This window comes from Acomys minous (assembly GCF_964271855.1).
Source record: "Acomys minous genome assembly, chromosome: 13".
Classification (NCBI taxonomy): Eukaryota; Metazoa; Chordata; class Mammalia; order Rodentia; family Muridae; genus Acomys; species Acomys minous.
Window position 1 is genome coordinate 48,313,722 of NC_140495.1, and position 27,149 is coordinate 48,340,870.

At 38.5% G+C, this 27,149-nt stretch overlaps 1 protein-coding gene across 5 annotated transcripts in view; it reads left to right on the forward strand.

The window, feature by feature from the left end:
• The window catches only part of TCF12 (transcription factor 12), a 262,121-nt gene that overhangs the window by 39,807 nt on the left and 195,165 nt on the right, over nucleotides 1–27,149 (forward strand). The window contains exon 3 of one of the 5 annotated variants that reach the window (XM_084752925.1): nucleotides 12,066–12,131. The exons of the other annotated variants lie outside the window; for them this stretch is intronic. The gene's annotated coding sequence lies outside the window, so the exon portion shown is untranslated. The remainder of the gene's footprint in view (nucleotides 1–12,065; nucleotides 12,132–27,149) is intronic. 5 annotated transcript variants of the gene reach the window in all.

Below are 27,149 nucleotides of genomic sequence, written 5' to 3' on the forward strand. Positions count from 1 at the left end.
ACTGACCTACATTTTTCTCTTTCCTTTTTCTTTCTTCCGTTTCTCCCTGCTCCTCACCCTTCCCCCACCCTGCCTTTTCTCCTGCCCTTTCCACCCCACCTCTCTCCTTCCCTCCTCTCCTCCTCTCCCTCCTCCTGTGCTCACCACTGAGTCAATCCTAGCCCTTTTAGCAATAAATTTATCCTCCTGCTCCAGATTCACGAGAAGGTGGGAATAGGTGTCTACCACTGTTGTTGACGTTTCTCAGCTTCCAAATTAGACTTAAAAAAAAAAATCATTTAGCTTTTATTTTGAGTCATTTAGTATTGCTTGCTTTGAGCGAGTCCGGAAAGTAACAGAGGAAACAAACAGACCCTGACTTACATGTTCACAAACTAGGAGAGGTAATCATGCTGTGGTGAGCATATTTGGAAGTGTTTTTAGGAGGTACAACATGCCTAAAAAACACAGTAGCTGTAGGAATGGGCGTAGGACAGTGTGTGAATAGAAAGGAACCAATCAGAAACATTTATGGATTTCTACTGTATATGATTTCTGGTTTGTGACATAACAGTTACAGAAGTTTACATTGAAATGTTGTTCCTGCTCTTATCTCAGTGTCAGTGGTTCTTGTTTCCTAGTTTGTGAGGCTCTTATATGTGCTAAACAAGAACTCTACTGCTGAACATGATCCCCAAAATAATGTTGTGAATTCTTAATGCATAGTGTAAATATGGCCCCTGAAAATCTAATACAGAATGAAGGAGCAAATATTCTGTGTAATATGACTGGGATTTTCTTATTAACAATAGATTTGTATCTGTACTGTGTATCTAAGTTTGAAAGTCTGGGTCCTTAATAAATGTAGCATGCATGAAAACATGGCATATTTCTATATACATAATTTATGCATATTGTTCATTAATGTTGACACTTTCATCATCAGTTCTATTTTTTTTTCTGTAGTGGACAACAACTGTGTTTATTTTTTTGTTTCTGTTTGTTTGGTTTTGGTTTTTTGAGATGAGTTTTTTCTGTGTATCCTTAGCTATACTGGAACTCACTCTGTAGACCACACGGGCCTCCAACTCACAGAGATCCACCTTCCTCTGCCTTCCAAGTCCTGGGATTAAAGGTGTGCGCCACCACCACCGAGCCACCACCAGCTTTTATGTTCTCAGTTTCTTGTGTAAAATGTTTTCTTTGCTATTCATGTATTCTGTGATTTTTTTTTTTATGGTTTTGTCTTTATCTACAATACATATTTTCATGAAACCATATGATTGTTCAAACATCCTTATCCTAATGACTCTTGTGTTTTGTGCTACAGGTGGTGGTAAATGAATTTGCAGCAAGACTTTAATATACTGATCTCTGATGCTGCAATCAGTTTTTTTTTTTTTTTTTTTTAAAAATTTAGGTCAGTGTGGTATTCCTATTTTCCAACTGTCTGAGGCTTATGGTGTAGTGCTTCATGCATCTTTAGAGGTCTAGCTTTGTGTACTTGTTGCTGGTAATTGAAGCTTCAAGTTTTTAGTTCTTCAGTGAACATGTGACAATAGTCAGAGACTCTGAAATCTTTATAGGAAAGGCTCCTTGATTGCAGTCAAATAAATGTAGTTTCAGGGAATTCAGTATGAAAATAAGTACAGTTAGGTTTTACAGAGTTCAATGGGTCTGTCTCTTAGTGTTCGTGTGGTCTCTTTGTGTTTGTATGTGTATGTGTGGCTTTTTTCGTGTGGTGTGTGCATGTGTGTACCCGGGTGTGTGTAAAGAACTGTTTTTTAAAATTGCTGTCATATATTTTTCCTTTTTTTTTGGTTGTTGTTTTGCTTTTTTGAGACAGGGTTTCTCTGTGTAGCCTTCTCTGGATTCTGTAGACCAGGTTAGCCTCAAGGTCACAGAGATCCTCTTGCCTCTGCCTCCCTGAGTGCTAGGATTACAGGTGTGCGCCACCACATCTGGCTTGCTGTCATATCTTTAAATAATAAAATACTTTTTGTATGTCTGTGGTTTTTGCTTGGTTGTATGTCTGTCTACCATATGCATGTCTGGGGCTAGCAGGGACCAAAAGAGGGCATTAGATTCCATGGGACTGGAGTTAACAGACTGTTGTGAGCCACCTTGTGGGTGCTAGGAGTCAAACCTGCGTCCTCTGAAGCTCAGCCAGTGCTAATTATTTTGAGGATCATGTTCAGTGGTAGAGTTCTTGTTTAGCACATATAAGAGCCCCACAAACTATGGAAGCAAGAACCATTGACACTGAGATAAGAGCAGTAACAACATTTCAATGTAAACCTCTGTAACTGTTACGTCGCAAACCAGAAATCATACATACACCGTAGAAATAGCCATCTCTTCAGTTCTCTATCTTAAGATAAGCCTCTCATTGACCCCTTCTCTCTAGCGAGGCTGGCTGCCTAATGAACTTCATGGCCCCATGCTCACCGTCCTCAAACTCCCCGCAAGCTGAGTTGACAGACGCACACCACCATGCCACCAGATTTTTATGTGGGTCTTGAGGCTCTGAATTGGTTCCTCATTTTGTGTAGCAGACACCTAGCCAGTCACCCCTCAAGTGCCAAGCTCCCATGGTCTCTTGATCAGGTACTTAGCTGATCCTTTTGTATTAGTTGTATTAGTTTGTCCAAATTCACAGACTCTCCAGCGTAAGGATCATTTCCAGGTTAGCTTTCTTACTGTAACGTTCAGGGCAGAGTGCATGTGGTGACTAATGACGGAATGAGCTGACTAGTCTGGGTTGACCACCTAAGCGTATCCCATCCAGCAGCTAGGGCTATGAAAAATGTTTATTTGTAACTGAAAGAAACATGACTCTTTAGGTGTGCTCATTCAACAGGACTGTCAGTGGCTTTTGTACCAAGAGGTATTCTTCAGAAATAACTAAATGGGTTCCTAATGCCATCGGTTTCAATTTCATTAAAGGCCATTTTTTGAGTACTTGTAAAAATAAGTATACATTGTTGCACAACAGTGCTTTGAAGGTGACTAGAAGCAGGCATATTATTGTCGCTAAGGAGTCATAGTCTGAGCCATCTAGCAGCAGCAATACATAATTCTAATACAAGCAAATGGCTATTAATAGTCACACTATTTAAGTGCTCAGAGCTGTATTTCTATCCTTGAGACATACTGCGTGGCTTTGATTCAGTTTTACAAAACAAATAAGAACCATTCTTTAAACGGAGAATGGCATGGAGCTTTATGGTATAATCTCAGGTAATGTCACAGTCGTGTCTGGAGTAAAAATGTGAATAAATAACAAAAAGGCTGCAGTTGTATTGGTTGATAATTCATTGGTGCTCTACTGTATAGCAAACAATCTTGTTTTTGCGTTCTACCACCTAAAATGATCATCTTTTCAAGACCTGACCTTTGTTTGCCTTTTTGTAGATGTGAGTTCTGTTTTCTTTTTCCTTTTGTGTGTGTGTGTGTGTGTGTGTGTGTGTGTGTGTGTGTGTGTGTGTGTGTGGTTTTGAGACAGGGTTTCTCTTGCTTTGTAGACCAGGCTGGCCTCGAACTCACAGCGATCCACCTGCCTCTGGCTCCCAAGTGCTGGGATTAAAGGCGTGCACCACCACGCCTGGCCTGGTTCTGTTTTCTGATGTAGTGTTTCTTTTTAATATTAGCTACTGCTCATTTAGTCCTTGTAGTAGAATCCTTGACATTTTATGTGATTCTTTCCTTGTATTCATTCATTTTTCTGTATTTCAGCCATTCCTTGAATTTAATTACAGTTGGATTTTGCTTCAGATATTTGAAGCAAGAATTTTATCTGTACATTCCTTACATACATTATTTGTACAGATGATTGGGTTTATTTTAAAGTCGTGTTTTGTTGAAAAATCTGTACTAATACAGCTTTATATCAATAAGTGATTAACCTGGAGAATAAGTATCTGTAACTTGTGAACATGAACAAAAACATTTTAAACTTTTTCAACTATATATTTTGTATAGAAGTTACTTTACTTCCTTGAAGTTAAATTTGTTGGTACATTGAAAATAATGATTATTTTGTTTCCTAATTGAAGCAGGCCATGTTTTTGGCTAGGAGTTGTCATATTAAGCGTTCAGTCACATTAGCATGTCAGGGTGAGTGAGTGCCCACTTAGATTTTTTATTGACACTTTCCTCAAGATAGCCATCACGTAAGGCAGCTCTTCAGAAAGGCAGCTTGACTAGTGCATACTAATGTGGATCTAGTGTAGTTAAAGATTGGTGTTCATGTGGTATTTGGAAACAGCATTTGGATTTTCAGATTTTATTTTCACTATTATAAAAACAATATAATCATGCCAACAGACACAGGAACAAACATACATATACCCCAAATTAGAAAATATCAAAAATAAGATGAGCCACTGTGTTCCTGTTTCTTTTAAGATGGTAGGAACTTTAGTGTATATCTTTTCAAATGTACATGTATGTATACTTGTGTTTATTTACCAGAATTATGATATACTATTATGTGTACTTAGTATCTGCTTTCTTGGTGTTTGAAGACAGAATCTCCCTATGTCCTGGCGGGCCTGTGACTCACAGAGACCCACATGCCTCTACCTCCCAGGTGCTGGGATTAAAGGTGTGCACCACCCCACTGTTTCACCTTGTTTGTTTTTTTTTAAGCTATCAATTTCTGTTCTTCTATGCCAACAGATTTTCATCTTATATAATACCCCTGCCAAACTTACACATTGTATTAGTCATGTTTCTCAGCATTGTGACAAAAATTCATAAGAGAAGCAAAGTAAGAGAGGGGAATTTATTTTAGCTCAGTTGGGCATGTCCACTCCACAAAGTTAGAGGTGGGGCCGTCGTGTCTCTGCAGACCAGGAAGCTGCGAGCCAGCCAAGGCCTGCCTCCTCAGGCTCTACAGCCCTCTCCAAGTGGTGCCACCAGCCATAGAGCGAACAGCTAGCTGTTCAGACTCATGTGAGTATGAGCGAGTAGTTGAGTTTATTCCTCCAGTTTCCTGAGATGTGCATTTGCAGATGTTCGGTTTAAGCTAGTCCATTCTAGGATGACGCCTAACATTTAGTAATATTACTCTTGTATCTAACCTGCCCATGACATTGATTTTTATTTTTTGTGTTTTGCTGCATATGCCTGTATTTTGGGGGTGCTGGTGGAGGCAGGGTTGTTTAATTGCTTCCCATTGGTGCTATTTAGCTCATTCTTGTATGTCTTAAATGTTCAATAAGCAGTTAAAATGTATATTCTCCCTGCTGTAGTAACCTCTCAACCTAACAGTGAGATGACTATAAATGTTAAATGATTTTAACCTGCATATTCCTGTATAAAGATGGAAGAGAGGTAAAAGAGCAAGTGTGTGTGTGTGTGTGTGTGTGTGTGTGTGTGTGTGTGTGTGTCCACGTTTGTGTGGAGGTCAGAGGGCAACCTTGAGTGTCATTTCATTCCTCAGGTGTTTTCCTTTTGAGCACAATCTCTCATTGACCTGGAGTTTACCAAGTAGGCTAGGCAGGATGATTAGCACTAAAAGCTTGTGACCTTGTATGTGTGTGGATTGAACTCATAACTTTACATTAGTCTTTTTTTTTTTTTTTTATTGAGACAGGGTCTCTCTGTGTAGCCTTGGCTGTCCTGGACTCACTTTGTAGACCAGACTGGCCTCAAACTCACAGTGATCCGCCTGCCTCTGCCTCCCGAGTGCTGGGATTAAAGGCGTGCGCCACCACGCCCGGCTTTACATTAGTCTTTGAAGAGATAAAATGATACATCTAGGTATAATGGATTTATATATCTGATTGTACATCAACATAATTGTATTGGTTAAGTATGAACTTTGTGGATCATGGTTTGAAATTCACATCATCATGTGTTTCAGTTCTGAAAAACTCGTGGTTGGTAGTAAAATATTTTAGTAATTAATCAGAGGTGAATTTGGATTTTTTTCTATTAATATTTTCTACTTAAATGTTTTATTTTTGTAATTGGGAATATAGTTCTAGTCAGTGTCACACAAATTTTTTAAGTGCAAGCAATCTACAAACTACCAAACTGTAGAAATGTGAGTGTATGTATCTAAAAACGTATAAAGTATTACATAAACTTTAATTTTATGTTTGTAACAATCTTATTGGGGAATTAGAATTTGTAATTTGAGTTTGTAGGGAAAAAATGAGTCAACTGGAATAGTTTAGTTAAAGTGAAATAGTAAAGAAATTTCCAAGCAGGGGAGCTAGGGAGATGGTTCGGTGGTTAAGAGTATTCACTGCTCTTGTATTTTGATTACCAGGACCTACATAGTAGCTTACAGCTACTTGTATCTCAGTCCCAGGGCATCTGACACCTGCTTCTGACCTCTCAGGTCACTTCGTACACATGGTACACGGAATACATCCATGCAGGGATTAGTATAGTACCAAACAAATCTAAAAATTTGAAAACAGCAGATTTCTAAACAGATGTCATTGAACCCCAACATCCAAACAACTATTCCGTTATTTTATAAAGTGAGGGGAAGAAAGAGCAGCTTGTTGGCAGATTGCTTTGTCTGCTGATGCTTCTTGGAAGTGCAGAGTTTTACTCTGTAGACCAGATTAGCTTCAGACTTATAATTTCGTGTCTCAGCCTTCCATCCAGATACCGGTTTTACAGGCATGTACTACCATGATCGGCATAAAATTCTCTGTAATACACATCTAAAAGCCAAAATAATCAATAGAAAACTTCCAATTTCTATAATAGCATGGATGAACCCAGAAGGTATTATATTAGATGAAATATACTGGACATTGACAGATAAATGCCATATTGTCTCATATATAGACACATAAAACTTGAATTCACAGACTCAAGTAGAATGGTTCTTATTAGTAAAGGGAGTAGTTATTGGGGAAAATTTTGGTCAAAGGTTAAAAATTTTATGTTCTGTAACATTTGTATGTTAAAAACAATAAATACAATTAGTTATATTTAAAAATTGACCGTCATGTAGTTTTCAGCCATAAAAAGTTAAATAGGTAATGTAAAGTCTGTTAATTAGCTCTATTTGATCTTGTACTGTATACATATTTTAAAAAGCACACTGTTGATAAATGCCTGTGATCTTACCACATGGGAGGTAGAGACAGCTGGGCTAGGACTTCATGACACTCTTCCTTAAAAATCCCACCCCAGCCGGTGGTACATTTTTAATCCCACCAGAGGCATTTGGATCTCTGTGAGTTTAAGGCTAGCCTGGTGTACAAAGTGAGTGCCAGGACAGCCAGACCTACATAGAGAAACTCTGTCTTGAAAAACCAAAAAGGAGGGAAGGAAAGAAGGAAAGAGCTCCCAAAATCAAAACAGACTAAACCATGTTGTTGGTAATAACTACACATAATTTTTATTGGTCATTGTTAATGAATGGAGTTTTCTTTTTCCATAGGCTGTCTTTTTTCCAGAATGTTTTTACTGTGAAACTTTGTTGATTGTTTTTCTTTAATATCCTGTCTTTTAAATTCTATCTTTAAGTATTTTAAATTTTAAAAAAAGTAATGAAAGTTTATTAAAACCACTAGTTAGGCAATTTTTAAGAAAATCTGTTTCTAAAACCAGACTATATATGACATACAATAAAACACTTTTTGTATGTGCTGTATGCATATAGGGTATGCGTGTGTGTGTGCACCGACATTTATGTGAAGACACTGGCTGTCGTCTTCAATCGCTCTGCACTTTGTTTTGAGACAGGACTTCTCACTGGGCTTGGAGCCTGCTTTGGCTAGCCTGGCTGGCCATCGGGCTCCAGGAATTCACCTGTCTCCTAATCTCCAGTGCTGGAGTTAGAGATATGTGCCACAGAACCCGGCCTTTTTCATGGGTGCTGTGGGCCAGGCTCAGGTCCTGTTTATGTGGCAGCCACTTTACCTACCAAGCCATCTTCCTAGCCTTAACATCAGTTTAACAAATAAATAAGGTTATTTACTTCCTCTGGTTCGGAAATACTCTTCATTTATTACTTTTCAAATTTATAGTAGTTTTTTCCACTGTTCCACGAAAATGCTCTAGTATAATCCTTGTCTGGTACCCAGTGTTCTGAGCGTAACCATCTCAGAGTTACACATTCAGCATTCATTTGTAGTACGAGTTCTATTTATTCCTGATGTTCACCAAAAGTTTTTTCCTTAAGATTTTAAAAATTGATCATTATCAAAATGTCTAAATGCATTTTAGATTTGAGTTACACTTACTTTACTTACTTCTTCAATATTTGTGAAATATCTTCTTTTAAACAAATTTAAATCTTAGATTTTCCTTAATTTTATAATAGTTATCAGCATTGTGAAGTCTAAACATGCCTAAACTTTAGATTGGCATGGCTTTGTTGACAATGCTGCCTCACCGGATAACAGTGGCTTCAGTGGATGAGCTAGTTGATGGACACTTAGAAGTGTCTTTGACGGAGATAAGTTATACGCAAACCCAGTGCCGAATACGCTGGCAAAGTGTAAATCAGAAAATCTTGAAAGAGCAGTTCTTATTATGCATTCTCTCTGTCCATCTGTTTGCCTCTCTTTCTCTGCTACTCTCTCCCCACTCATTTTAATTAAATGTGATCCACTAGGATGAAAACCTGTAAAGCTTCTTTCTGTTTGTCATATTTTAAGGTAACACCCGTGCTAACAAGGTAAGAACCCAGAGTCCAGTGAGCACTTAGTTAATACTTATTCAGTTGAAAGTTTTCTCGGTCTATGCGGTTTTCAGAGAGCACTGAGTTGAGAGTTTTTGCCCTTAAGGAAACAGTGTTCTTCTATCAGAGGATAAAATTAATAGTTATGGGGTAATAAAATAAGATCAGGAGTTTTAGAATGGCTGACAGATGATTAAAGAAGTGGTAAAGGAGAGGTAAACATTTATCTTTCCTTAATATGTAGTTTTGAATTTAAGCTTTAAGGGAAGTGACACAAGATTTGTTCCAATTATTTTTGGTTAAATTAAGGCAGATTAAAGTACTTTTAAAAGAGTATTTGTACATTTAAGCTGGTTCTAGAAATTAGATTCCCAAGAGTATAAAATTATTTTAGGAAACTATTGTTAATGTTTTAGGGAAAAGAAACATCTCAAAAATAGCTTGATAAAATTTCATTAGAAAATTTGGCTGCTGGAAGTGTAGCTCAGAGAAGCAGCATTTGCCTAGAGTCTATGTTCTGGGTTCAAGCCATAGTGTTTTTGTTCTTGTTCTGTTGCTGTGAAGAGACACCATGACCACGGCAACTCTTAAAAAAGAAAGCATTTAATTGGTCCTGCCTTACACTTTCAGAGGTTTAATCTGTTATTGGCATGACAGGAAGCATGGAGGTCCATAGGCAACTGTGGCTGAGAGGTAGCTGCAGTTCTGCATTGGGATCTACAGGCAGCAGGAAGGAAGAACGACACCAGGACTGGCTTGTGCTTTTGAAAACCCAAAAATCTTTTCCAGTGACATACTTCCTCCAACAAGGCCACACCTCCTAATCTTTCTCAAGTAGTGGCACTCCCAGGTGACCAAGGTTCAAATACATGAACCTGTGTGTGCCTTGCCTACTCAAACCACCACACATGGTATTATAAAAACAAACCAAAATAGATTTGTAGCTTTACCTTTTGCATGTACATATACATGTGTATGCAGACATGAGTTTACACACACACACCCACACACACGCATATTTACACACACATACAAACATACACTATGGCTTCAATTCGTTTGAAATCTAATTGCCATCAAAAAATAAGGTGAGAGGATGATTTTAAGCATTTGCAAGGGTTAATGTCATTCTAAGAGGGCATTTCCCTCCCTTTTGCCTCTTCCCCTTCGTCCTTTTGTCATATTGGGTCCAGACAGTGTAAAGTACTATCTTGGAAAAGAGAGTGAAGTTTCACCAGAAGGGAACCTGTAGTGTATTGCCTTTAACACTTCCCACCCTGCAGAAATGTGAGCAAGAGTTTCCATTTATGAGTATCTAGTCTGATACTCTGTAACGGAAGTACAGCACTAGCTAGGGTATGTTTTGCATTCTGTGCCTGCTACCCCCGCGTCTCCCCGACATCTTAGAGTTAGCATTCCCTCAACTCCCATGTCCAGCTGCCACCACTATTAGAAGCTGATGGAATTCTCAGTGGAGTTGGTCTCCATGTTCATGTTTTATTCACTGTTGGTTGTTGACTAATGTCACTATCCTTTCATATTTATGTTCCTCCTCCTCCTCTTCCTCCTCTGCTTCTTCCTCCTCCCCCCTCTTCCCTTTCCCCCACTCTTCCTTTGCCTCCTCCATTTCCTCCTTGTCCTCCTTCTTTGACAGGGTTCTCTGTGTAGACTAGGATGGCCTCGAACTCAGAGATCTGCCTCCCTCTGCCTCACGAGTGCTGGGATTAAAGGTGTGTGCCCCCACCCTGGCTCACATTTATGCTTTTCTTGAAGATGGATCTATTTATTTTATTTTCACATGCATATATGTAAACACATCATTTCATGTTAGACATATAGTAGCTAGTTGGTGGGTAAATTATTTAATTACCTAAATTTTCATACTTAGGAATAAAACTGTTTTTGACATTTGTGAAATGTTAAGTTCTTATTTTGAAATATTTGTCTAGATTTGGTACAACAGTTACTTTTCTATATTTCCAGCAATAAATATAGACCCAATGACTACTTAGAACATGAATTGATAAGGACAGGAGTGTAGTTTGTTTGGTAGAGTCCCTGTGTTGCATGTCATCCCCAGACAGCAGAAGCTGGGCATGCTGTGGTGGGACTCTGTCTGATTTAAACAAACAGGAGAACACACCCAGAAGAGCCACTGGCTGTGACAGAGTTTATGGAAGAATGATAAAGCACAGAGGTCACTTAGGCATCCTGGGTAGCAGCATTTTGTTGCTTATTCCAAGATGGTGTTTTTCTTCTGTGCCCTTTGGAGATGGAGGTGAGCAGCACCGTGGCCTAACACAGGACAGGAAGAGAGTGAGCCCACCCTGCAGGCCTCCGTGTGCAGTGACTGCACTCCATTCCAGGCGCTAGGAAAGTTTCACAACCTAATAGCTTCTATTTTGGCTTTACTTTCTAACCTTTTGCTTGGAGGATTAAGCTTCAGCAAGAGTTTTGGAGGGTACAAAACGATGCAAACTGTAGCACTTTATATATACATGGGTTTGATTCTATATTTAGATGGGATATTTAACTTTATGTTACAGATTCTTGTTGAGTATCTTATTAGCTGAGGGACTGAAGTAGGCTTGGAAGATACATAGATGAGCAAAACACATTAGCACATGAACTGTTGATTGAAAAGGTTACAGTGAATATGCTGAATAATAAGAAAAAGTATTCAGTTGATAAAACAATTTATCAGACACTTTAATTTTATGTCTAATGTAGTTTTATTGTTTAAAAACAAGGTTTAGAATGCTTCTGCTGTAAAAATTGATGTAGGTAGATTCAGACTTCTGTTGATTTTGTAAGTACAGAAGAGTTCATAAAATCAGCATTTCATTGAGCTGGAGCTGAGTTACCAGTCAGTGAGTTTGTAGCTCTCTGCTATCTGCTTTACTCACTGTGAGAATGAAGTAGATATTCATTCAGCTTTGATGTAGAGTGCAAAATTCATCTCAGCAAATATTAAACATGTACATGCTTTACTTATGTGCATTGAGATTATATAGAGCATGCCTATTTGAAGAATGAGTAAATTTAAATGGACTCTTGACTGGTGGTTTAAATTGGCTTAATTTAAAATCATGTTTTATATCTATCTGTAGGGAAGAGTTTCTCATCAAATTAAAAAAGCAACTGCAATTAAAGAGTAGATAAACATTGTCAGTTACTTTTCAGGTAGCTATTGGCATCTACATGGGGTAGATTTAGAGTGGTTCTGTGTACCAAGCTAAAGGAGTATAGTGTATAAAGGGCAGATGACCTGTTTTAAAGAACAGTGGGGAAAATACCCATGGTTGTTACTAGAAGTAGTAGCAGTAGCATTTGTAATGTGGAAGAACTCATAGGGTTCAAGACTGCTGGCTTGAGTATTCTTTGGACCTGGATGTATTTTGAGCCCTGTTCTGTTACCTCTGTGCAGATTAAACGTCCTTTAAAGAAGAGAGATTAAGAAGCTTTAGAGAAGCTACAGGCGTGAACCTCATTTGTGAGTCTTTGTTTTATGATTGAAAGATACATTAGGAGAGTGTAGAGGCAAAAAGAGGTGTAGCTCGATTCAAACCTTGGTATTGAGTTTGTCCTAAAATGTGTTTTTTATTCTAGAAAGCTGCATTAGTGGTATATACTATGTTGTATATAGCGTTCCCTAGAGCTCTCAATGACAAAACCTTAAAATCAAGGACATCAATACTTATGTATTAAAACAATATTTACACTCATTGGGATAAATGAGGACTATAGTTATTCTCATTTCAGTTGAGATCAGATTTTACTACCAAATATGTTAAGTAAAACTTTTATTTTATTTTATTTTATTTAGAACTTCTAGTCCCGTTTCCTCCCCCCCCCCAACCCCAAAGAAGATTTAGTTATGTAATCAAGTTTGGATTTGAACTCCCGATCCTCCTGTTTTAATTTCTAAGGTACGGGATTACAAGTGTGCAGCACACTAGCCTTCCCTTTTTAAATTGACCTAAAGATGAATAGAAACTACTTCTGTGAAAAGAGGAAACTGCTGCTCTGCTTGGATCCTTAGGAGCCACGTGTCTGGAGTAGAAACATATGAACACATTTATAACTTACACACACAGATTGACACACATATGTAAATATATACAAATTGAGGAAAGGGATGCATGGTGTTCATATTGAGAATACAGACAGAAGTGGTGGGCCTGTTGGCAGCGTCCTTGTGCTAGTTCAGGTTTGGCTTAACCTAGTACTTCATGTTTGACAGCTGTGTTAGCACTTGAGCTGACCACTGGCACGTGCGCTTGACACTTACATAACTTGGACCTTCTAGGACTATTTCAAATCATAAACAGGATATTCTATATGTCAGAAAGAGTAATGCTAAGGCATTCTAAACAAGCACAGTAGGATATAATTTAAACTACTACTGTATTAATCCTAACAGTCAGAAGTGCTGACTGTGTTATGAAGGCACCCAAAGAAGCCATTTCCTCTTGCCTGCTTAATAATTAGCACACAGATTGTGCTTTGAGATAGGAAATGGAAAAGTCTCTGAGACCATTGAAAAGGCAGTAGGAATTTGGAGGAGAAGCTGACGATCCATGTTGGGAAAAGGCCAGCCACAGGGAGCTAACACCTTGATATTATGAAGAGTCCCACAGGATCTCAGGTGACCTCAAGAGACTTGCACTTTTGTTTGCTAAGAGCCTCTGTGAGACTCAGCTTTGACACTGAAAAACACTGGGGCAGTAGTACTGTTTATCTCCACGTGTGCCAGTAAATGTCACAGAAGTTACTGGCCAAAATTTTTACTTGATCACAGCAACATTTAGTCAAGGCCTTAAATCAGTCAAATGACATGAGCCTTGTGTATTAGAATAGATATATTTTAAAAATACATTTATTTTGTACAACCATACGGCAGTGTATGTATATATATGTGTGTCTATATACATACATATGTATGTGTGTGTGTATGTATGTTTGTGTGTGTGTGTAGGTTAAAGAACTATTTGGTGGAGTCACTTCTCTGCTTCAACCCTGTGGATGCTGGGGATTGGTTTCAGGTGGGCAGGCTTGGCAGTGAGTGTCTCACTAGCTGAACCATCGCCCTGGCTCCTATTTCTGTTTAAACAGAAAAAAGCTGAGGCTTTTTGAGTTTAAAGTTTTAGATATGGGGAAACGTGTGAGAATGAATAGTCCCCTGCCCCTCCTTGCCCCCCAGCAGTTTACAACGCTTTTCTTCAGCCTTCTGTTCTTTGCTGGAAACAGCAAGTGCCTGTGCTCTGTGAGGTCATCTGTTAAGTGCTGACTCTTGCAAGGAGAAAACTTAGCAAGCGAGTGCAGACGTTGTCAAGAGGAAGCACAAGGAATGGGACAGCTGAGTGAGCACTGCAAGGTGCTTTCAAAGTGCAGCGCAAAGCCAGCCTGTGGCTGCCTGCAGGTTCCCAAGTCTTTAGTGATAACATGGGTCATTTTACTCACTCGGTTTATTTATTAAGATATAGAAGGGAATATTTTGGCATTATCACACTATCTCCTTTTTCCTTAACACAGGTAAATAAATATGTCTATAGTGAATTTAAGACACACTGTTAAAGGGTAGACTGGATGATAGTAGTGAGAAAATATGGTCCTTATCGTTATCCCAGGAGACCTACTTGGTGAAATCTACTTTTAATGAGTTTTTGTCTTTTAGAGACAAGTGCTTGTAAATTTTACTACGATAACCCGATTAATTCAGAGAAAACGTCTTTATTTTCCTACTTAAATGAAGAGGTTAGAAACAGAAACAGTATTTGGGAATTACATACGGTAAAGCCAGTGGGAGCAAGCATGAGGCTGGGAATATATCATTGGTAAGATTTGTTTTTATTAACACTCCATGTGTTTTTGAGGAGAAGACAGGAAGAAAAGATGATTTTACAGTCATGTCCAATGCTTTAAAATAGATCTTTGTTCTTTTGAGATGTGATGATAACCATAGTCTTAAACAGTGTGCACTGGGTGCGTCAGACTGGGGATGTCCTTTGTAGAAATGGCTTAAAATACACAGCAGAAGAACATTCTGTAGGATTTAAAATGAGAGTAGGGCTTTCTTTACTATTATTAACAAATGCTCTACATTGCTGCTAGGGTGTCTGTGTGTGTGTGTGTGTTTTCTGTTAATGTTCACAAACACTAACTGCATATGGTTGAAGACCAGGAAAAGAAAAAGTTTGTGTTGCTAATAAAATTAAGTGCTAACTTTAAAAAATAAAACCTTACCCTACAAACTGTTCTGTATGATCTGTTTCCACAAGGAAATGTTGATTAAGTAGTTTCCATTTTGCTATTACAGTATGTCCTGTTGTAACTTGCTGAGTATGTAAAAATCTGTTAAGTCAAAAAAGCAGCTCCAGCTTTAACCTCTACTGTTTATTATGGTAGAGACCAGAAATAGAAATCTACTAAGAGTTTTATAGTGTATTGAATTCCTGCATATCTCCTAGAGTAAGTAAAATTTTTCTAAAAAACCTAAGCCTTTAGAACCAAGTCAGTTACTTTATATGTTAACACATAATGTCTTTTTTTGCTTCTTTCTTTCTTTCTTTCTTTCTTTCTTTCTTTCTTTCTTTCTTTCTTTCTTTCTTTCTTTCAGACAGGGTTTCTATGTGTAGCCTAGGCTGTTGTGGACTTGCTTTGTAGACCAGGCTGGCCTTGAACTCACATCAATCCACCTGCCTCTGCCTCCTGAGTGCTGGGATTAAAGGTGTGCACCACCATGCCCGGCTAGCATGATTTTCTTAAATACATGTTTGACATTTAAAAATATGTGTTGTGTTTGAGCCATGGTATTGCTGTGTAGCCCAGCTGGTTTAGAAGTCACTTGCCACCTCTTCCCTGCTTTTAGATGTGTGATATACATAGCTCGTATAATGGACGTGTTAAGGAAAAAACTGTTCATATGAAACACTAAAGAAATGGGTTTTCTGATTTATTCTACTATATTATTTTGATTTATTCAAGAAACTTGATTATCCAGTTTTTTAAAAAAAGGACATGACCAATACTGATATCTGGTAAAATGTAGTAAATAAATACTATATGAGATTAATTCTTAACCTTTAAATGTTGCTAATAAGGTATATTGACTGTAATCTCTGAACAAATGTTTATTTCTATCACTATGTCCTCCTATCAGGGATGAGAAGGAAACTCAGATTTACTGCACTTTCTATGAACTTGTTTTCTAGTCAGTATAGTCTCCGTCCTCCCGTCCTCCAGGTTTCCTGTCTGATCCCCCTTCCTCCGTCTCCATGTGTGATATGTCCCACCACACCTGGTTTGTGTGGCGCTGAGGATTAAACACAGGGACTGTGCTCTCTCAGCGGGGCTATTTCTACAGCCCTGTGGTCAGCGTTAACTAGCTATAGAGTCTTTATTGTAGTTTGGCTTGTGGCAAGGTCAAAGCTGTGTGTGTGTGTGTGTAAGTTTTGCAATATAATGAGGTTAAATTGTCTACCACTTAACATTGCACTATAGGGAACAGAAATAGTGACACAGAAAGAAAAACTGTAATTATAGTCTTATGTGTGGTATTCTGTTTTAAATTTGTGATTTGAGATAATTTAATTTGGATTGTTTGTTTTCTTGCTTGCATTTTAAGACAGGGTCTCATATGTAGCGTTGGCTATCCTGGAACTCGCTCTGTAGACCAGGCTGGCCTTGAACTCAGGAATCCACCTCCCTCTGCCTCCCAAATGCTAGAATTAAAAGTGTGTGCCATTAAGCTAGTTTGGATTTTAACGCCATCCACAACTAGGTTTAAATTTACTTCAGTAGACTCTGGAAACAAACTGCAAAGCAAGGGCTGTTTTCCCTAGACCACAGTAAAGAGTGACATCGTTTGATGATCGGTTTGACAGGGTCTCAGTTAGCCCAAGCTGGCCGTGTATGCATCCACTTCCTGAGTGCTAGGCTTGCAGGTGTGCAGCACTGCTGCAAACAACCACAATTCTTTAATTATACTTTAGTTTCATCAGAATACCTTGTATAAAAGTATTTTCAGACAACCTTGTATAAAAGTCTTATGTAAAAAGTACTTTTTGGGGGCGGGGTTTGGAAATTTCTTTGAACAAGAAATTGCTGTTCAATATGACTCTAAATGTTCATTTCTCTAGCCATAGAGTATGTGGACTATTTAAGGTTTGGCCACAGTGTTCTTTGAAAGAAACATTGACATAAACATGAATATCACGAGCAGTTGCTTTATTAATTTAACTTTAAATTGAAAAGGTATTTTATAGTGTTTGAACTGCTAATTCCAAAATAATCCAGATCAATAACTTTCTGAAGGCATTTAAAGTAGAGGATTGTCTCTTTTTCATGTGTTGTAAAAATACTGTTTTAATCGTATGTGTGTTATATGCATATGAGTGTGCACAGGTGTGCACATACATAGCTCACAGGAGGATGTTCTTTTATTGCTCACTATCACATTCCCTTTAGACAGGCTCTTTCACTGAACCAGAAGCCAGCATTTCTATGAGGTTGGGTGCCCAGCAGATGCCAGTGATCTGTGTGCTGGTGTGTCCCACTGTTGGTGTTACAGCCACACGCTGCCGTATCCAGCTTTCTTTTTACACAGATGTTGGAGGATCATACTCAGATCCTCATTTTGCTTATTAAATGCTCTTAGCCATTTCACATTCTCCTAGGCCAAAATTTAATTCTTAACACTATGAATCAAATGTAGTGGTGAATAGTAATGTTGACTGAACGTGTGTGCAAGTAACCATGCGTTTAAATTCACGTGGTTAACATTTCTGCTCTATCTTTTTCTGTAAAGGTTTTTATAGTGGTTTTAAATTTTATAGTTACTATAACAAGGTTACCCATTTTAGAAATTTTATAACATACAGAAAAATTATAGCAGAAATAGTCTTATCAGGAATTATAGCTGGTTATTGACATTTTCATTTTTATTTTCTGTAATTTTATGTGTGTCTATTACATTTAGTGTGGGATCATACTGTTTATCCGCAATGAGGTTAGATGCCAACAGTCAAAGAATTATAATCATATTTACATTATAGCTAGAATTTTTATGGAGCAAGATACTTGTGTTAGAGTTCAAAAACTTTTGTCTGAAAGGTTCATATGGTACTTTATTTTCATATATTCAGATCTACAGACAAAATTGTAGATTTTCCTACTTAAACTACATTTAAAAATAAAAAGGTTTTATTATTGTGTGTGCATGGGTGGTGTGCTTGCATATGTGTTTGTTCATCACATAGTGTCTAGAACTCTTGGAGGCCAGAAGAAGGGATACTGTAGGACTGGAGTTAAAGATGGTGCAAGTCTCTTTGTAGGTGGTGGAGCTTGAACCCAGGTTCTCTGCAAGAGCAGCCAGGGCTCTTAACTACTGAGCCGTCTGTCCAGCCCCTAAACTATAACCATTTAAACATGTGAAAGCACTCAGGTTGTTCACTTCCTAAAACAAAAGCAAAACCAAAGTAGGCAGCTGGCTAGATTTGGCCCATGGGCTTATTTGTCAGCTCCTGCTTTGGAAGATAATTTGCCTGTATTTTATTTATATTTCAATGTGTATGTGTGCATGCTCATGTGTCATAATCTTTAATGTTTCTTGACATGATTTCCTCAAGGGTAAGGAGACAGTCTGACCCTGACTGACTGCAGCCTCATTACTGCAGGAATCAGCCAGCTCCTCAGAGGGAGGACTGACCTTGACTAGTAAGGCAGGATGCTTCAAACTCCCTGGTAGAAGTACTGAGCTTGGCAGTGAGCTTCACTCGGCCTTTGTAGGAAGCTGGAAGGGAAAGGAACAGTGTGGAGTGTGGGACCTTCCTGTGAGTGTTAGGGCTCTCAAAAGCGCCATTTTCCTTGGCTTCGCTGCTGTACTTTTAGAGTCCATTTTTCTAACTTTACAGATGAACTTAAATAACAAATATATATGTTAGTGTAGAAACATAACGATTAATAATAGAGAAGCAATAAAGTAGCCAAAAATAACTGTTAGGAAGCTCCTTTCTTGTTTTAGAGTGAAAACTCTGCCTCAAACTGTATTTATTGTAGAAATGCAGCCATAGATTTGGCATTGCTATGATTCTGTGTGTTTTGGATCATAGGTTATTCTTTTTTGGATGTTTGTATAAATGCTGTCATTTTTATTTTCTACTTAAATTTAAAGCTTTGTAGCTGAACTTTAAAGTGTGTGTGTGGCAGTAGTAGAGAGTAAAATAAGAATATCTGCTCTGACTTCCTGTCATTGCCTCCAATGATATATACAGAGTTTAAAGTGTTGGACTTTGATTTACAAACTCACTTACAGATTTGTAGTTACTGGACAAATAGCCAGAGCTCTCTTCAGATGGACCTCCTTCAGAGTGCTGTGTACTATAACATTTAAAAGGAACACAGTATCTGTATTTGCCTTTCATCGTACAATCAGCAGTTAAACACAGTGGACTCAAGTGTTTGAGAGGTAAATTCTAGATTGTCTTAGTGTGTGTTCTGGTTCAGACAAAGTAAAGAATGAAGGAGTGGCAATGAGGTTTTAGGTTTTAAAATTGAATTTGTTTGTATGTACATTATGGCCCAACTAGAAGGTCAGAGAACAACTTGTAAGGAGTCAGTTCTCTTCTACCATGTGGGTCCAGGGATCAAACTCAGGATCAAACAGCTCATGTTTCTTTACCTACTGAGGCATCTGTCCAGCCCTGTAGACCAGGCTGGCCTTGAACTCACAGCGATCAACCCTTTCTATGTGCTGGGATTAAAGGCGTACTGCACCCTCCCACCCTTGGAGGAGGTTTTCTGTGGCTAATGTTGCTCTGTCTCTTGGTGTAGTATCATCTTTCCCTTGGTACTTGGATAAGGGTTAGAGTTTCCTGGTGGTATCCCTGGAATATTGTTCTGAAATGCTTTAAAAACTCTTAAAACTTCCTTAGTGGCTTTACCAGAATATATAAATTAAATGTCTTATAAATTCGCCAGTTTTTTAACCTAGTCTGAGATACTTGCTTTTATTTCCTGGGTTTTTCAAGACTTAGTCCTTGACTGAGTTTTCCTACTAATACGAAAGGATTTGCTTTGATTGTTCTTCTATCGTTTTCTGGTTCCTTTACCTTCTTCCTCACTCTTCTTTAGTATCCCATAGTTGACAGGAAAAAGTAGTTTACTAGGTCTAGGCATAGGGAAAAAACTGAAAAGTGAACTTTGTACAGAAGAGTTAAATTAGTGGCTTTATTTTGTCTTCTATGTAGTTCTCCTAATTGATGTCTTCTTGATGTCTTCACACCCTCTGTTCAGATTTTTAATTGGTTAGCCATTTTTGGGCCATCAAGTAAGTCTGAAAGATATCTGTGCAGAATGGAAAAGACTTGTTTTCAAAAACATTTAATTTTTGTATGTGTGTGTTTGTGTACCTGGGGTGTGTTACCATGTGTGTTCTGTGGCCCTTGAAGGTCAGGAGAGTTGGATCCCTGGAACTCAAGTTACAGACTATTGTGAGGTGCCGTGTAGGTGCTGGGGACTCGCTCCTGGTCCTGCAAGGGCAGCCAGTGCTCTTAGCTGCTGAGCCATCTTTCTGGCCCCTGGAAAACAGGTTTTACAGTGAGTATAGAGACAGATGTGCCTCCTGCTTAAATGAAGACACTCTCTAAGGTTTTAAACACATTTACACTTAAGTCATGTTTTTATTGGTAGAATATTTACCAGTTTATAAAGAATTAAAATCTAGCTACTAATTTTGGGTATCTTAATTCCTTTGAAATACTCCTTTGTCAGAGCTACGAAGTTAATCTCATTTGAACACAAAAGTGATTATAATGTCAGTGAATTTTTAAGTTTCTTACAGTGACAAGCATTGTATGATTCCTTAAAATCAACTTGTTTTGTTTTGTTTTTTGAGACAGGATTTCTTTTCAGTAGCTCTGGCTGTCCTGGACTCTCTTCAAAGATCCACCAGCCTCTGCCTTCCCAAACGCTTAGATTATAGGTGAGCTCCACTGCACCTGGTTCCTTAGCATCAGCCTAATTAAAATTTCATTGCAGGGGCCAGGGAGATGGCTCAGCAATTAAGAGCACTGGCTGCTCTTCCAGAGGGTCAGAGGTCAGTCCCCAGCACCTATATAACGGCTCACAACTGTCGGTAGCTCCAGTTTTAGGTGATCCAGCAGTCTCACAGGGATAAACATGCAGACAAAAAAAAATCAGTGCACATGAAATAAAAATAGTTAAACAACAACAAAAATTTCGTTACGTATTTATTTTGTGTGTGTACATGTATAGAGGTCAGAGAGCAGCTGGTGGTAGTCGCTTCTTTCCCTCCACCGTGCGGCTCTCAGAGCTCAGATTGAAATTGTCAGACTTAGTAGCAAGTGCCTTTACCTGTTGAACCATTTTGTTGTTCTGAAATGATCTTAATTTTTAAACTTGTTCTCAAATCATTCTCTTAATTATTTTTGTTTGCATCTTCTTCCTTTCTTTCTCTTCTTCCTCATGATTAATTTTTGTATTGGGAATGGAACCCAGGGCCTAGCATCCTTTTACACTGAGCTAGATCCTTAGGTCTTCTGCTTTTGACTTTGTTTTTATTGTTAACACGAAATTTAACACATTTTATTTCTAAAGTCAGAGTTTGAACTAGATCCAGGACTGATCTTCTGAAATAAATAATGTCATTAATAATCAAAGCCAATTTTTAAAGATCTATTTATTTTATAGGTATGAGTATTTTACCTGCATGTGTGTATATGTGGTAGGGGCATGCCTGGCGCCCACAGAGTTCAGGAGAGGCATTGGATTTCCGAGAACTGAAATTAAAATAGTTGTTAGACACCGTGTTGCTACTGGGAACCTCTGCAAGAGCAACCAGTTTTCCTAACCACTCTCCAGCCCCGTCCTTCACAGTTGTAATTTGAGTCTATCAGTTACCATTGACATTATATTGAATGATAATTCTGAGTTGCCTGTAAAAGGACCATCAAAATAAATACCCACTGATGTCCTGTAATTTTTGGTGTCACTGTAATTTCAATAAAGGCTGAAGAGTATGAAAAGAGAGCCTTTCCTGGTAGCACCTTAAAGAATGTTGAGGCCTTTGGAATAGCAGCTTGTAATCAATCATACAGCCTTCTTAAGCAAAACATGCTCTGATTCTTTTGTTCATAGTATGATTGATACCTGTCTTTCTGTTAGTTATGCATGAACCTGTGCTCTTCTGAAACTGGAGACTTTTTCAGTGTTGGGTTACTAACATCTGTTCATAAGAATCTTTGCAGATGTGCCAGTGGGAATTGAATAACTGAAAGAAGTTAGAGGTTAGCTCCATTCTAAGTAGTTATTAGACACACATACTTCTTTTGTCTCCCACCGAATACATCTATAAAAACAGGGCAAAATGGATGAAGGAGCTCTTTGAGAACTCTACAGAATGAATAAATGACAGGTGGACTGAGAAAGAAGATGGAATTCAAAGTACCATTGGACTGGCTATGAGTTTACCATTTCTTTTTCTTCCAGTATCCCTGGACATGAATTTAACACAATCTAAAACCTAGACAGAAAGCTCTAAAAGAAGCCTGCTAGTATTGCTCAAGAAGCCACAGAGATAATGCCTAAGCTCAGCGTCCTTCCCCCCACCCCCCATGGCATTGTCAGCAGAAGCTACAATGGCCGCTTGCAGCCTGAACTACGAGGATGGAAAGAAACTTTCCTCTGTAGTTGACAGACAACCATTGCGTCTCCCCACGCTTCCCCTCTTCCACTTGACCAAGGCGGATACTGTGTCAGGTGTAACCCTTTAGGGAATGGAAGCACCAGCATTCTGGCCGGAGAAGTGAGAAGAGAATAGCTCAGAGAGTAGGTACTAATGAGGGCACATGTAGGGAGAAGCTCGAAGAGCAGTGCTGTCCCCTCACTGATTGTCAGCATGATGCAAACAGCGGACATGGACTTTATGTTGCCTGTTATATACAGCTCTGGCAGGCGGTTGTGGATGTCATGGAAAGCTTGAGTAGAGAAATAGATGATAAAGAAAGGTATGGGGGATATAGAACTGAAAAAGTACTAAGTGGACAACTTAGCAGCCGAATGTGAAGAAAAATCAGAAAAGGTCTGTCTGGACAGTAGAGAATACATATTAAAATTGAACAACTATGAAACATTGGACATGTTGAGAGTAAATGCATAGTGAGGAAATACTTGAAGAATCAGGTAGTGGATAGCCATGTTCAGGGGCAACCATGAAGACACAGATTTAGGGAACCCACAGCAGGACAACTCTGAAGTCTCCCATGACCTCACATATCTGGAAGTATCACACAAGGAAAAAAGAACTTGGAAACAGCCAGAGAAAAGTGATGCCCTGGCTTTCACATCAGAATCCATGGACATGAGAAGAGAGAAGCAAAAGAAATGTTCAGACTATTCAAAGAAAAGCAGCACTATGTGCAACCAGAAAAATGAATTTTAGATATGAACAAGGCTGCTGATTTTTAGCAGGTGATGTAACAATCCAAGTGAAGACAGGCGTTGGCCTGCAGACCTGCTCTACAGGAGAGCTAAGTGTGTTCTTTAGAGGGGAAGATGATATTGAAAAAAGATTTGCATGTTAGGGAAGGTAAAAACTGTCACAGACCTCTGTGAGTTCTTTAAAATATGTTTAGCAGTAGAAAGCAAATTGTGAATAGATTCACTGTTATGTGTAACATCTATGCTCCATTTGACATGGTAAAATACTGATCCTAAACAGATTGTGAAAAGTTAAATGTATTTTATAATCCATAGAGCCACTATTTAAAAAAAACTAAAAGGTGTTAGGGCAACAACACATAAATGAAGACGAAACGCTCACCTTGAAAGAAGTCAAGATATAGGAAACAAGCAAGCAAAAGAAAGAATAAAATAGCAAGTATAATTCTTACATAGCAGTAATTAAAGTTTTAAATGGCATAAACACACTATTTGTTAATTATTAGAAGCATAAAGTATTGTAATATTAAAAATGATAATAAAAAGATAAAAGATAAAATGTACACACACTAATGGAAAGAAAAGCTAGAGTAACTATTGGTAATAGCAAAGCAAATACTTCAAGATACAGTGGAACATTGCCAGGCAACAGACAAAATTTGAGAGGACCTAAAGGAGAAATAAGGAATTCACTAGGGTTGTTGATACTAGCATTTCCTTAGGGACAGGTAGAACCAGGAGACACAGACCGTCAGGTGTATAGAACTCATGAGCGACACTGTCAACCAGCTGGATCTATTTAACATTTGTAGACTACTTTACCCAACATGAGCAGAATATATATTCTGAGATACGTGGAATGCTTTCGATAAATTATAAATTTGCTTTCAGCATAAACCTTAACAAATTGAACCTCACACAAACCTTAAAGTAATTGAACCTCACACAAAATATTTTCTATTAGACCATAACAGAGATAAACTAGTTATTAGGAAACTAAGTATTTGTAGGTTAAACAGTTGACTTCTAAATAAGCAATTGGTCACAGACTAAGGCTAATGGGAAAATAAAATATATTTTGAGTTAATATTACACAGTGTAATCAAGACCTAAAAAGAAATTGGTAATAGTGCAGATAATAGAATTATAAAAAGGACCTTAAATTCCTTTCCATTTCAAGAAACTGAACCAAGGAAGGCAAAGTTAATCCAAAAATAAAAGAAAAAATCATCATTTCAAAGCAGAAACACTGTAGTCCAAATCAGTGAAAGCTTAGTTTTCTTTTTTATAGATCAATAAAATTGCTAAGTTGTAGAAGTATGATAGAAAAGGAAAAACAAATAGAGCTGTATTACCAATCAAAGAAACTCTAGAAATCCAAAGGGCAGCAAGGAATACAAAACCAAAAACATTTGTACATGAAATAGACACCTCAGTTCTTTAGAAAACAAAAAAAGAGGCATAACTAGAAGATGCTGTGACACACTACCCAGTTTCCTTTGGAGTCCTAGGGCCCACTGTGCCAGCTTCCCCCAATGCCTTGACAGCTTTAACAGGATGATGCCCTCCCAGAAAGGCTGGCATCCAGTAACAGATCCATAAAGAGCTAAGTCTAAGTCAGAACAACAGTGAAGAGCTATTTTCACTACTGAAAGGTTAGAGAGAAGGAATTTATATTTTAACTGAAGGAATTTGTAAATTTTTAAAATAATTTCTTTATTTTATTTTTTTCTTTTCTGTTTTGGGACAGGGTCTCTCTGTGTAGCCTTGGCTGTTATGGACTCATTTTGTGGACCAGGCTAACGTTGAACTCACAGAGATCCACCTACCTCTGACTCCTGAGTGCTGAGATTTCACACATGTGCCACTGCACCCTGCTGAATTTGTACATTTTTAATTTGCATATAAACTTAAAAATTATGCATACCAATAATAATAAAGCATATAGTTTACATATTTGATACTGACACTTAAAAGTAAAATTGCTGTTTTAAAATGCCCCCTGTAAAAACACTGCAGTAATAATTTGATTCCTGCCATCATCCCTTTAAAAGAACAGCTGTAAGATGCTGGTGTTGTGAGGCACTCAATGTTTCTGATACAGAGGACTTGCAGTGTTTCTCAGGCTCCTGTTGAAATCGGCTCTTCTGCCTTGTGTTGCTGAAGATCACTTTACACAGGCTGTCGTTGCTGCCCATTTCTGTCAGGACCTGTCACTCCCTCTTGAAGTTGTCACCAGTGACTCGGTTACAGTTTTGCCCTAGTTCTGCTAGCAAGTACCGTCCACACCATTGTGACCTTTGAAACTACTTGTGTCAGTTTGTAGGACCCTTTGCGTCATGATCCTTTAATTGCAAAAGCCACTCCACATACAGAAGGTGTGTGCTAGACCTTCCAAACTCTCTACTGTCATGACTCCACAATTGCACTTTGGAACAGTCACAGAATTAAGTGATAATCCTAACAACAAGATCAAGAAACCATCCCACCCCTCCAATTCTGTCCTTACTTCTTCCTGATTAGTAGTTAAGTATTCTCATTTGCTTCCTGGGTCATAATCAGAGCAAAAGGCTCAGGAAGCAACAGACAACCTTAAAAACCCTGAACATGCCCTCTTTCTCTGCTCCATATCCTTCCCCACTTCTTAGACTCTTCTCTCCCTCTCCCTTTCCTCTTTTGTTCATTTGGCATCTGCCTTGTTCCTTCCAGGTGTTGGTCTATATAAGAGGCAGGCATTCCTTAACTCTTCACGTCTCCTGGGACCAGGTCCTGATTTGTGTCCCTCCTACGTAAAGCACCTGTTGACAGCTCCAGATGTCTTTCCCTTCCCCATTCCTGTAGCCACTGCTCAGTCATCCCTGACCTGGCTGTGTGTGGACAAACAGGACAAGTTGGGCTTTCTCCTTTAAAAAAATACGGATCTGTTTCTTGATCTTAACTGGTAATCCCAAGGCATTTGTTCCCTGAGTCCTGCCCTTTTTCTGTTCCTCATTGGAGTACATAGGTTGTTAACAGTACTTTCTTTACAGTGTGCCTGCCACTGACTCTGTTGATTGTTTAGTGACTTGCACTGCAAAGGTGCTCAAAGACACCTCTATGTATTTGAGGAACTGCCAGGTTGTTTTCTGACAATTGCAGAGCTGGATAATTTGCATGGAACTTTGTCAAGGATTCACCGCTCCATTATTTATTTGTGTTCCAGATTGTCATCTCTAGAGTAGATTCATATAATTAGCATAAGTCTGATGATTGATTGTACTACTTGGTCCTTAGAGGTATTCTGATTCATCAGTTTGCTGGAATTCTCTTAGACTTCTTTATGGGCCAGGCACATTATAAAGTGGATTCTGTGTAATTACTAAAAAAAAAGTTCTGCAATACTTGGATTATTTTGTTTGTTCTACATGAACATAGAAATATAAGGAGAAAGCCACTTAGGTTTCTAAGGTAGGCCCTAAGGGTTAGCGTTTGTGCTGATGTGGTTTAGGACCCTAGGTGACCTGGTGAAGTTGGCACTGCAGATGGAGTCCCGCATGTGCTAGGCTTCATCACAAAGTAAGCAAGCTTCATCCTTTCTTTTGTCAGTCACGCTACTCAGCATTGTTGATAGAAGTCAGCTCAGTCTTTTTTAAGAATCCACTTGGCTGAGTGTGTCAGACTTAAAGAAAAGTTCACCAGGTACCCAAGAAAGTGTAGAATCATGGGCTGCATGTATGTTGGAGGTGATTTTCCAAGAGCCTTTGCATTGCCTGCCACTTGGCTACAAGAAGAGGCCTGATTATTTTGTCTTAGATTATTAGCCTTTCAAGGATGCTTGTATAGTAAACAGCTTTGGCAAACAGATACATGATCTGAACAAAGGGTAGATCTGTTTACTATTAATTGTCTCTTACAGAGCAAAAGCCCTACATGTTTACTGTATTTTCTAGAAGACTTCCTAAACTCAGGCTTCGTGTCCTGAGAACCCTCTGTGTGTCCAGACATCTTTTATTAGTTGCCGTGTGGATTGGAGAGCTGATATATGCTGATATTCATATTGCAGTGCCACTAC